The sequence below is a fragment of the Mastacembelus armatus genome, chromosome 11 (genome assembly GCF_900324485.2).
Source record: "Mastacembelus armatus chromosome 11, fMasArm1.2, whole genome shotgun sequence".
NCBI lineage: Eukaryota > Metazoa > Chordata > Actinopteri > Synbranchiformes > Mastacembelidae > Mastacembelus > Mastacembelus armatus.
In genome coordinates, this window is record NC_046643.1 from 1,204,253 (window position 1) to 1,215,055 (window position 10,803).

Sequence of the window (10,803 nt, forward strand, 5' to 3'; positions counted from 1 at the left end):
TGTGTTGCTGGCTGCTAAACAGTTGAAACTGGTGTGAATTAGCTGGGAACTATATACTAAAAGTGATATAATTTGTATGAAGGAGCAAGGAAGCAGCATTAAGACAAGAAAAAGAGGAACGTGAATGAATAATGCAAATGGAGCCATAATGTGTACAAGATCTGGATGAATGTGTTAAACAATGGGACAATATCAGCTCATCCACACCATACCACTATAGGTTATGAACTCTTCAAAGTTAGAATAAAGTTTATAAAGTTTATGCATGTATGTATAAATGAGTAGGACCTACTAGGAAAAGCTTTGAATGAATTTTCTGTCTGTATGTCTGTGTGTGTGTACTCATTTTGTGAATATTTGTTTTTTTGTGTCTGTGTATGTATCAATGAATGTAAGTGTGTGTCTGTTTGTGTGAATGTGTCTGTTCCTGGGTGTGTCTTTGAGTCTGTGTATGTATGAATGTTTGTGTGCATCTGTACATATGTAATCATGTGTGTGCATGTGTGTAATTGTGAGTGTGTGGCTGAGTATGTGTATGTATGAATGTTTGTGTTTGTGTGCATTTGTATGTATATGTAATCATGTGTATTTGTGAATGTGCCTGTATGTGTGTGTCTGTGTTTGTACACATAATCTCTGTATGTTTGTCTGTGTCTGTTCATGTGTGTATATTGTACTGACTTGACACCTGTCTGAAACACAGCATGTAGCAAAGATCCAATCGGCTAATGCTAATCGTAAATATGGAAAAATTGTTGCTGGCTGTCTAGGTGGTGTCCAGCAAACGATGTGGGCTTCATAGACAATTGGGCCACTTTCTGGGGAAAATCCGGTCTGGTAGCAAGAGATGGCATCCATCCCAATTTGAATGGTGCAGCTCTCATCTCTAGAAATTTGGCTGAGTTGATTAGCCAACCTAAAGTTTGACGGGACGCAGAGACTCAGTCTAAAACGCCCCTCTGCAGTTTCCTTAGAGCCGTCACCCCCCTCATACCACATAGAGACTGTGTCTGTCCCTCGAACATATAAATCATATAAATCAGAAGTTAACAGAAGAGGAGTTATTCATAAAAACCTAATAAAAATTAAGACCACTCCTCTTATAGAACAGAAACAGAACAGTCAGATGTGGATTATTAAATATTAGGTCTCTTTCATCTAAATCTCTGTTAGTAAATGATTTGATAACTGTCTGATTTAGTGCTTAGTTCAAATAAAGTCATTATAGTGGGAGATTTTAACATTCATGTAGATGTTCAAAATAATAGTCTCAGCACTGACTGCATTTAATTCTATATTAGATTCAATTGGTTTCATTCAAAACGTTAATAAACCCACCCACTGTTTCAATCACACCCTTGGTCTTGTTCTGACCTATGGCATCGAAATTGAACATCTAATAGTTTTTCCCCCAAATCCTGTTTTGTCAGATCATTCTTTAATAACTTTTGAATTTAAAATGATGGATCATGCAGCGTTTGGAAGAAAATTCCACTACAGCAGATGTTTATGTGACAACGCTCTTAATAAATTTAAGAAAATGATTCCATCTTTATTTACATCTATGCCAAGTGCAAACATAGTGGAGGGCAGCTGCCTCAATCCCCAAATTGATCATGTTGTTGACAGTGCTGTAACCTCGCTGCATGAAATGCTTGATACTGTGGCCCCTCTGAAAAAGAAGTTAGTGAATCAGAGGAGATTAGCCCCATGGTTTAATTTACATATTCGTACCTTAAAGCAGGCATCACGAAGGCTGGAAAGGAAGTGGTGTTCCACAAATTTAGAAGAATTTTTTCTAGCCTGGAAAAACAGTCTACTAACATATAAAAAGTCTCTCCGTAAAGCCAGAACTGCATACTATTCATCACTAATAGAGGAAAATAAAAACAATCCCAGGTTTCTTTCAGCACTGTAGCCAGGCTGACAAAAAGTCACAGCTCTGTTGAGCCCAGTGTTCCCTTAGCTCTCAGCAGTGATGATTTTGAGTTTCTTTACAAATAAGATCACAACTATTAGAGATAAAATTCAGCAGATGCTTCCTATACCTGCAATAAATGAATCTTCTACTACAGTAGCTCTTGAATCATCTGTAGGACCTCAGTTATGTTTAGACTGCTTCTCTCCCATAGATCTCTCTGAATTCATATCAACAGTTGCTTCATCGAAATCATATCTCTTAGACCCCATCCCGACTAGACTGCTCAAAGACACCCTGCCATGAGTTGGCTCATCTTTATTAGATTTGGCCGATTCATCTCTAGTATCAGGCAATGTACCTTTTAAAACTGCAATAATCAAACTGTTACTCAAAAAGCCCAGTCTTGATCCAGGACTCTTGGCTAATTATAGATCAATATCAGATTCACTATCATATTTAGATAGATAGATAGATAGATAGATAGATAGATAGATAGATAGACAGACAGACAGACAGACAGACAGACAGACAGAGAGAGAGAGAGAGAGAGAGAGAGAGAGAGAGAGAGAGAGAGAGAGAGAGATAGATAGATAGATAGATAGATAGATAGATAGATAGATAGATAGATAGATAGATACTTTATTCATCCCCCATGGGGGAAATTCAGATTGTCCTGCAGTGCTTATATTAACTTTAACATAGAAATTTCACTATAAAATATAACATTTGAAATATAATTAACAGATAAATGCACTCAGTTAATAATTTACAACATTAATAGCATAACTAACATATCAACAATTACTATTAAAAAGTCTAATGGCTGTGGGGACAAAGGATCTCCTCAACCTCTCAGTTCTGCAGCACAGTGAGATGAGCCTCCCACTGCAGCTGCTACTCTGTTTAGTCAGTATATTGTGTATGGGGCGTTTATTATTGTTCAATATAGAAAGCAGACCATTTCTGAAGGTGGCAAGACTCGGAGTTATACCTAAAGTCAGATGTGTAAACCGTGAACAGAGAAGGAGCAAGAACAGTCCCCTGTGGAGCCCCAGTGCTGCATTCCAGTGTCCCAGAAACACATCTCCCCAGCCTGACATACTGCGGTCTGAATGTCAAATAGCCCATAATCCATGACATCAGGGAGGGGGCCACCTCCATACATAAACACTTGTCTCTCAGTTTGGGAGGCTGTATAGTATTAAAAGCACTGGAGAAGTCAAAGAACATAATCCTCACATATTAATCAGGCACATCCAGATAGGCATATGCCCGGTGCAGCATGTAAAGCACCACATCTTCCCCTCCCATGTGTTCCTGATAGGCAAACTGAAGGGGATCAAGATCCTCCTCAACCTGCAGCCTCATGCGACGGAGAAGGAGCCACTCCAAGGTCTTTATGATATTGGATGTCAAAGCCATCGGTCTATAGTCATTTAGCTCCACCAGCTGCCATGTTTTGGGCACTGGTATTAAACAAGAAGTTTTCCACAGCACCGGGACTTTTTCCAGCCGAAGACTCATGTTAAAGAGCCTCTGAATAGGAACAGCTAGATGTCCTGCACAGTCCTTCAGAACCCTCGGACATACTCCATCTGGTCCCGCTGCCTTCCATGGCCGAAGTCTCCTGAGCTCAGCTTCAACTTCTTCTGTTGTTAGAGACATAAGCAGCTGTTCAGATTGTAACGGCGGGACGGTGGAGATGGAGGTAGCAGTAATAGAGGATGATGTATAGTAAGGAGCTGCAGAGGTGGAGGGAGCATCTGTGGAGAGGGGGGGGGCAGTTTTTAGTTTTGCGGAGTTATCAAAAGATGTAATGTGTATCATTGACAGTACTTCCCTGTACTTTCTTAATTTTACTTGAGTAATGGAGTTGAGTCAGTATTTCTACTTTTACCAGTCTTTTTTCACACAAGTATCTGTGCTTCTTTTTTTTGAACATTTTTTATTGTTATTAATCAGATACAGATAAATAAGCTTACAATTTACATTATCGTATGAGAACAAGAAAAGAGACGAGAGATAAAATAAGAAATATATAAATAAATAATAATAATTAAATGATGAACAAAGGGAAAAATATTAAATAAATAAATAAATAATACACATGAATACAATCTCCACAGACCACAACAGAAGTTCTGTATACAATTTCACTGTCCATATGTTCTAGATAGGATACAGCGTCCAGACTCTCCAGATAACCATAAAATACCTGCCACATAGACCAGAAAACCTGGATTTTGTTTTTTAGAAAATAAGTGAGTTTTTCCAAAGCAAGACATTAAATCATCCTGTTTATCCAGTGAGAAATACACAGACTCTTTTCCTGTTTCCAAGCATATGCAATCAGTCATTTTGCTTCTAATAAACAGAGGGTAACCATTAACTTTTCATGTTTAGTAAGTGTGACATTTACAGGGTAAATGTGTGTGGGGGTTTTACAAGATGTCAAGGGGTGACTTGAATGTTTGCTTGACCCTTTGATGGTATGTGGTTCTGTCTGTTTTATTAGTTTAGTGTTTTAGGGTAGAGGGTTGTAAATGACTGCCAACAATTTGTTTCTTTGATTGTAAGAAGGCTGAAGATAGATACCTGAACAAACAATGTGGGGGTCTGTTCAGGATTAGTCCACAGTACTGTATATAAACCTGGTGTTGTAACACAGAGGCAGAGGATTTCTGCAAGGATGTCCTCTCCGGGCCCGTGATTAAACCTGAGATGATTCATCACACTTGTGGTTGTTTCTGAGAAGTAGCAGCTCTCAAACTTAAAGAAATTTCCACAACAAGTGCAATAAACATAACTTAGGGTCGAGTTGAAAATTCTTACTTCTCATCTTGCTAAGAGTATTCACAACTTTAACCCCAAAACCATAAACCTTAGTACACTCCCACATACAGTGAAAGAGAGTTCCCTTTTCTTGTTTGCATTTATAACAGGTATCAGGAATATATGGATTAAAATGGTGCAATTTAACTAGAGTGATGTATTGTCTACTAAGCCATTTGTACTGAAGCAATCTTAGATTTGCACTTGTCTGAGTTTGGGCATCTGAGCATGCTGCTTGCCATTCATCTTCTATTATTTCACACTGTAAGTCAGATTGCCTTGACAGAATGAAACTGTGTACTTGTAAGTACTTAAAAAAAATGTTCTTGCAAAATTCCAAACTTTGCTCTTATTTCTTCAAAGGACATAAACCCTTTCTCATTATAAAGATCAGATACTTTACTAATTCCTTGGGTTGACCAATTTCTAAAACCTGGATCAGCTCTGCCAGGGTGGAAGTTTTCATTTCCAAAACTTGGTGTGAAATGGGACAGTTGTGGTAATTCACCCAACTGAGAAAGGGCTTCAAACCACACCAGTATAGTGTTTTTTCTAAAAATAATCAATGCATGAGAACGTTTCATAAGTACTAGAATAGCATGAAAAGGCCAGTTTATCCGGGTATCTGCTCCTCCACAAATCTGTTAAATTGAGATCTTCCATAAATCATTTCATCACTACTCTTGTTTGTGCATGCGAAAGGTCTGATTTAGTTGATCTAGGTTTCTATAAAAAGCAGGATTATCTACATTGGGCCCATAAATGTTTACTAAATTCAGTTTAACGGAGAGGATCTCCGTTTAAGGGCGTTTTCCCTTGTGTGTGATGCACAGATTAGTTGGATGTAGAATACCCTCTCCGTGATATCAAAATCCCCAGCTTGCGGTAAACTGGGGATTTTGAGATCACGGAGATTCTTTTTCACAGTGTCAAAACCTTTAGTTTTCTATTATCCAGCATAACAGTACCTTTGAGTGCGCTGCTTTTAGGATGCGAACTTTGTCCGCGTAGTTTAATAACTTCATAATCACTGCTCTTGGGTGCGGATCAGAGCGGTTTTCTGAGGACCTGCCAACCCGGTGCGCTCTTTCGACCGGGGTCGGGGAAATTCTCCGGTACGAGAATCTCGGGGAGCATCCTTTCCACAAATGAACACATGTCCGTCCCCTCACAAGACCAGGTACCCTCAGGTTCGATCGGCGACTGCAGAGATTGGCGCATGTGATTTTAATCAAAGGAACAGCATTAAATCAATCTTTGTTTATTGGACAGATTCCAATTTGTTTATGTTCATGATGAACCTTACATGCGTTATGCAGATGACACTGTATCTATTTATGAAAACTGATAATGTAACCCTACCCAAAACATTGGTTAAGTTACAGTTGGTCACCTTGTCATTATAGGAAATTGCCAAATGTGTACTATACGGTATAGAAATGTTACTGTCATCCAACAACATAAAATCTCATGAAAATTCTGGACTTTACTATATTTGCTTGGAGTGAATTTGACACAGTCATCCCTGTTAGGATATGTTTATTTACTTTATTTATCCTATATCAGATAATGTCGGTTGGCAACCACTAGGTGGCAGAAACCCTCTAGTTGATGTGACACTTACTGTGAAAGTGTAATTTTTTTTAGCTGTGTGGAGAGAAGTTAGCGTGCTCTCCTCTGCGTGTGGTGCCAACCGGAGCTGGGATTCCTGAACATTGTGCCTAAAACTGTTATTTGTTGAAATAGAGCCTGACAGCAAGATTCAGAGAAGTGAAGGAGCAGTGCGGGCGGCCATTCTCAGCGTGACGACGGACATACAGTGGGTACGGAAAGTATTCAGACCCCTTTAAATTTTCAATCTTTGTGTCATTGCAGCCATTTGCCAAAATCAAAAAAGTTCATTTTATTTCTCATTCATGTACACTCAGACAGGTGTGTGTCTTTCCTAATCAAGTCCAGTCAGTTTAATCAAACACAGCTGGACTCCAATGAAGGAGCAGAACCATCTCAAGGAGGATCAGAAGAAATGGACAGCATGTGAGTTAAATATGAGTGTCACTGCAAAGGGTCTGAATACTTATGACCATGTGATATTTCAGTTTTTCTTTTTTAATAAATTTGCAAAAATTTCTACATTTCTGTTTTTTTCTGTCAAGATGGGGTGCTGAGTGTACATTAATGAGAAATAAAATGAACTTTTTTGATTTTGGCAAATGGCTGCAATGACACAAAGAGTGAGCTCACTCTGGTTGTGCGCAACAGCATCAAAACTGAATACAGCTGCAGCAATTGATTGTAATTTTCTTTTTCTGGCCAGATTTTGTTTATTTATTTATTTTATTTTGGTTTGGAAATTTGTTTTTGTGGGATATTCGAACTGTATAGCTGGATTGAGGTTACCCCGATATTTTTTTTCTAAGAGAAATATGCTTAAATAATTGAAAACTGAAAAGTGTGTATTTGTCATCTCTGAGTGGGATCAATGGTTCCTTCAGCCTAAGAGACAGGTATATACTTTCTCTTGCATCAAGAACCGAGACATAGCTGTTAACAGTTGTGATCTTAAACCTTTGAGATTTTTATTTTTTGTATATGCTAAGTAGATTAACGGAACTTGGTTACAATAACACAAACCAGTTAGCTAAACTTCACTTCACTTCCACTTTTAAATTCAGAGAATTGTGTTTTAGGGATGTTTTTAGGGAGTTTTTCCACCCCACTATCACCAAGTGCTGCTCATAAGGGATTTGTTGGTTTCTGGGTTTGTTTGTTTTTTGTTTCTGTTGTTGTTGTTTTTTTTGTTGTTTTTTTTTTTTGCTTGTTTGTTTTTTTGTCAAGTGCATTGAGGTGATTGTTTTGTGATTTGGTACTATGCAAATAAAATGAATTGAATTGAATTGAAATTGTGTCAAGCCACTCTTGAACCAGACAACATCAGAGGCATCTTACCTGGTCTAAGGGCAAGAAGGACTGGACTGTTGCTCACTGGTCCAAAGTACTCTTTGCGGATGAAAGTAAATTATGCATTTCATTTGGAAATCAAGGATCCAGGGTCTGGAGGAAGAGAGGAGAGGCACTGCATCCAAGTTGCTTGAGGTCCAGTGTTTCCACCATCAGTGGTGGTTTGGGGAGTCATGTCATCTGCTGGTGTTGGTCCACTGTGTTTTATCAGGTCCAACATCAGTGCAGCCGTCTACCAGGAAGTTTTAAAGCACTTCCTGGATCCCTCTGCTGACGAGCTTTATGGAGATGCTGATTTCATTTTCCAGCAGGACTTGGCACCTCCCCACACTGCCAATGGTACCAATACCTGGTTTAAGGACCATGGTATCTTGTGCTTGATTGGCCAGCAAACTCGCCTGACCTAATCCCCATAGAGAATCTATGGGGTACTGTGAAGAGGAAGATGCGAGACACTAGACCCAACAACGCAGAAGAGCTGAAGGCTGCTATCAGAGCAATGTGGGTTTCCATAACACCTCAGCAGTGCCAGACTGATCACATCCATGCCACGCTGCATTGTTGCAGCAATTCATGCAAAAAGAGCCCTGACCAAGTATTGAGTGTTGTACATGTTCATACATTTCAGTAGTTCATCATTTGTGTTAAAAATCCTTTTTTATTGGTCTTAAGTAATATTCTAATTTTTTTGAGATATTGAGTTTTGCATTTTCATTAGCTGTAAGTTATAATCAACAAAATTAAAAAGAAACACTTGAAATATATCAGTCTGTGTGTAATGAATCTATATATGAGTTTCACTTTTTGAACTGAATTACTGAAATAAATCTTTTTTAAAATATATTTTTTTTGATATTCTAATTTATTGAGATGCAGATGTATATCACAAATATGCAAGAGGAGTTAGATATTAACTACAAACTTGTTATTTAGGGAAATGTTAATTTACAAAATGGTGAATAAAAATTTATTATAAGGGCAAGTTAAAAACCTGTGTCCCTGTCCTTGTCTCTGCATCACTCTCTATTTGCCCTTCTTTCTGATTCAGTTTATCCCCATTTTGATTCTTCACAACTCTTTCTTCTGCCCTCATTTTCCCCATCGATCTTATGTCCTCCTCTGTCTCTTTTGTGGCCTATACCCTTCTTTTCTTTGTCTCCTTCCTGCTGTCCACCTACAGACCAGTCCACCTACTGTGACCTACAGTGGGTACGGAAAGTATTCAGACCCCTTGAAATTTTTCACTCTTTGTGTCATTGCAGCCATTTGCCAAAATCAAAAACGTTCATTTTATTTCTCATTAATGTACACTCAGCACCCCATCTTGACAGAAAAAAACAGAAATGTAGAAATTTTTGCAAATTTATTAAAAAAGAAAAACTGAAATATCACATGGTCATAAGTATTCAGACCCTGTGCTCAGTATTGAGTAGAAGCACCCTTTTGAGCTAGTACAGCCATGAGTCTTCTTGGGAATGATGCAACAAGTTTTTCACACCTGGATTTGGGGATCCTCTGCCATTCTTCCTTGCAGATCCTCTCCAGTTCTGTCAGGTTGGATGGTGAACGTTGGTGGACAGCCATTTTCAGGTCTCTCCAGAGATGCTCAATTGGGTTTAGGTCAGGGCTCTGGCTGGGCCAGTCAAGAACGGTCACAGAGTTGTTCCGAAGCCACTCCTTTGTTATTTTAGCTGTGTGCTTAGGGTCATTGTCCTGTTGAAAGGTGAACCTTCGGCCCAGTCTGAGGTCCTGAGCACTCTGGAAGAGGTTTTCTTCCAGGATATCTCTGTACTTGGCCACATTCATCTTTCCTTCAATTGCAACCAGTCGTCCTGTCCCTGCAGCTGAAAAACACCCCCACAACATGATGCTCCCACCACCATGTTTCACTGTAGGGATTGTATTGGGCAGGTGATGAGCAGTGCCTGGTTTTCTCCACACATACCGCTTAGAATTAACGCCAAAAACTTCAACCTTGGTCTCATCAGACCAGAGAATCGTATTTCTCATAGTCTGGGAGTCCTTCATGTGTTTTTTGGCAAACTCTATTCAGGTTTTCATGTGTCTTGCACTGAGGAGAGGCTTCCATCGGGCCACTCTGCCATAAAGCCCCGACTGGTGGAGGGCTGCAGTGATAGTTGACTTTGTGGAACTTTCTCCCATCTCCCTACTGCATCTCTGGAGCTCAGCCACAGTGATCTTTGGGTTCTTCTTTACCTCTCTCACAAAGGCTCTTCTCCCACGATTGCTCAGTTTGGCTGGACAGCCAGGTCTAGGAAGAGTTCTGGTCGTCCCAAACTTTTTCCATTTGAGGATTATGGAGGCCACTGTGCTCTTAGGAACCTTGAGTGCTGCAGAAATTCTTTTGTAACCTTGGCCAGATCTGTGCCTTGCCACAATTCTGTCTCTGAGCTCCTTGGACAGTTCCTTCGACCTCATGATTCTCATTTGCTCTGACATGCACTGTGAGCTGTAAGGTCTTATATAGACAGGTGTGTGCCTTTCCTAATCAAGTCCAATCAGTTTAATTAAACACAGCTGGACTCCAATGAAGGAGCAGAACCATCTCAAGGAGGATCAGAAGAAAAGGACAGCATGTGAGTTAAATATGAGTGTCACTGCAAAGGGTCTGAATACTTATGACCATGTGATATTTCAGTTTTTCTTTTTTAATAAATTTGCAAAAATTTCTACATTTCTGTTTTTTTCTGTCAAGATGGGGTGCTGAGTGTACATTAATGAGAAATAAAATGAACTTTTTTGATTTTGGCAAATGGCTGCAATGACACAGAGAGTGAAAAATTTAAAGGGGTCTGAATACTTTCCGTACCCACTGTACATGCACCAACAGTGTAGGTGACTGCCCCTGGACATTAAATGTAGATTTACAGACAAATATACTCAGGTAAAATGAATCTAATCTAAGACAGAAATATCATTTCAATATCACCAAAGTAGTGTCTGGCGAAGAGAAATTTATCACGTAGCCTATACATCACTTGAGGTTGTCTTTGTAGCGCTTACGTAATGGGAGCTGAGCCTGCTGGAGGCTGCAGTCATGCATGTGAACTGCATCAGACAGCAAGTCT